Here is a 2,922-nt window from a genome sequence, read left to right as displayed (position 1 = left end):
TATATGGGTTTTTTATGATCTTCACCTTTGATTGAAATATTTGAACTACAGGATATTGCATACGAACGATGCTTATAACGGAGATGTGAATTCTAGACATTGTATCCTTTATCTTTAAATAGCATTGGGAAATCATAAGCAATATAAATCTCTTCCGCCAATCAGATTTCTATGATGTTCTGATTTGGCTAAAGAAATCTATATTGCTTATGTGTACTGCAGAAAAAAAATACGCCATCGAGACTTCAATTCGGAACTTGGCGAACGTCATAACCACTCAACCACGAATGCGTTGTGGTGATCCAAGCGCCATTAAACCTGTCTCTTATACACATCTAGATGTGTATAAGAGACAGATATTAATACTGATGTTTAATTTAACCAACACACTGGAATGGCAATGATTGTTCAAGTTGGTGATCATGAGGAAATACCGTAACAATGCCGCTTCCGACTTTCCCAATTGTGGACCGTGGACGCCTGATGATTTAAAGAAATATGACGGTTGAAATTATCTATGTTCCAAGCTTCTTTATCAAATAACTAAAAATAAACTTTTAGTTGATATGGAAAAATATATGATAAAACTGTATTTTTTTATTTTCCATTTGTTGTAACGTCAAGCTAAAGAGTATAAAATCGCAAGAGATCCGACTCTCAGAGTTCTGTTAGAACGCAATCCTATCTTAAAATGTAATACCACGAAGTAAAGGGCGTCCTTCAAAAATGTACCTATTCGATCCCCTATCATAATCCTCGTGGTATTACTTTTTACGTTTCATTGCGTACGTACAAAATCTGGGCAGTCGGACATCTTCCAATTCTATGCTCTTTGCTGAAACCCATTACCGGTATGATCGTTTGTCCATGGCATTTTAATGAAATTTGTTATTATAAATTCATTTAAATGGAACTAGAATAATGTAAAAATTATGAAGGTAGGTCTACAATTTCGTATCGAGTCGGATAATACAGTGTGATGACTGGCCTACTGGTTTGGGTTGATATAAAAAATAAATGGAAGACTATTTTTTTTAACAGAAATGAATTACCGGTATCTTTATTTTCCTTAGCAATTTTGTCAATATGTTATTTTAAATGAATTTTAATAATGGAACTAAAAAACTTTTTTTTTAAACTGAAACGGATTACCGGTATCTTTATATTTTGCATAGCAATTTTGCCAATATGTTACTTTAAATGAATTTTAATAATCGAAATAAAAAAAATATCACAATTATGAAGGTAGACCTATTTGGAAGATAAGAACACACACATAAAATTTACATTAGACCGAGAAGTTGATGTATGAGCGCCCCTAGTGCACAGAAAGCATGTTTGTACTTTAGGTTCTTTCGTGCAATAAGTACTTTACATACCGCGGCCGTATAATGATCCAATAAGCACCTTTCTCAAATACAAAAGCACTAAACGTCTAATCCAGAAGGCCTATACCAACCATGCTTTAAGGTTTACGTGATTGAGGCATTAAATAATAACTTTTTCATGGATTAAATAATTCGTACCTTGCAGCAGTTAGTCATATAGACCTAACCTACACAACATTACATGCACCTAATATAGGCCTATGTATAATTTGTATGATTACTGTATACAATCATATTGTAATAAACAACACTCTTGAATACAAGTTTAGACCTTTTTAAATTGCAGAGTTACCACTTCATTTCCATGAATCCTCTTTGACGATTTCACATATTATTACTGTTGTACAAAGTTTCACAAATTTGTTGTAACTCTTGAATAATAACGTAGGCCTACTAGCACATTGATATCTACAAGTAGCTTGCTTATGGAGCGCGCAACGGCCATCATAACCTCAGCGTCATTAAAATACGGTACTGATGTACGTCTTTTATTAACCGTTAACACGAAACAGGTAAATAAATAAAATCATTAGTTCTTTGTGCCAAGTGGCCCTCTACTATCTTGGCTTTGAATTCGATGGTTCTCGTTTTGCCATTCTCCTGAGGAAAACATTTTGTTGATAGACAGGGCTTGTTATTTTAAAATGGCTGGTGAGTAAAAAAACGCACACATATTTTTTTTTAGGCGAGTGATTATTTGGGGGAAGGGAAAATTTAAGTTTCTGTGGAATAGTTAGTATACACATAAAAACTACTGCAGTCATCAAAGTGGTATTCAAGTTCAAAGCAACACAAAACACATCCAAGCAGAAGGCATGACCACAGTATTTGGGGTTTTTACTAGATGTAATGTGAGTGATTTTCATACACAAGGTGCTCTGTAATTCACACTCCTGAAGAGGATTTTATGTGAGTGATGGTTCGTGAGAGCATCACTCGCCTCGAATTACTAGCCCTGGATATGTTGTACAACGAATGTTGCTAACACACAAAAATGATGTTTGATGAAATACTCGGGAACGGTTAATGAGATCAGATTTTTTAATATTTAAAAACTGGGGGAAAGGGGAGTAACCGCCCCCTTTCCACCTTTCTCTCAGTTTTTTATAAATTCAAAAACTTGTATCAAATCAACCGTTCCCGAGTTTTATGTCAAACAATATTTTATGTCTTATAAAGATCGGTTGGACTGCATACAACATATCAACATTTTATTGTCTCCAGAGTCTGGCAAATGCCAACTATAGAAAGGCCTACAAGAAATGAAGCATATACTATCAACACTCTTCAGATAAAATTACCTAATTAGATTAGTTTAGGTAATTTTATCTGAAGAGTGTTTCACCATGTACGTGTAGCACGAAACTAAATAGTAATAAAATGCCTTATCAAACCTACTGTTGAACCTCTTATTTTTGTTTTATTTCGCTCTGGTTTAATTACAGTTGAGCACTCTGCTGATGATCTGTCTCTTATACACATCTAGATGTGTATAAGAGACAGGCGTTGTGTAATACAATGTTCCCGACGGGTA

This window comes from Anneissia japonica, unplaced genomic scaffold (genome assembly GCF_011630105.1).
Source record: "Anneissia japonica isolate Jap-2015-1 unplaced genomic scaffold, ASM1163010v1 scaffold5088_len281106_cov177, whole genome shotgun sequence".
NCBI classification, from domain to species: Eukaryota; Metazoa; Echinodermata; class Crinoidea; order Comatulida; family Comatulidae; genus Anneissia; species Anneissia japonica.
Note: the sequence above shows the minus strand (reverse complement) of the source record.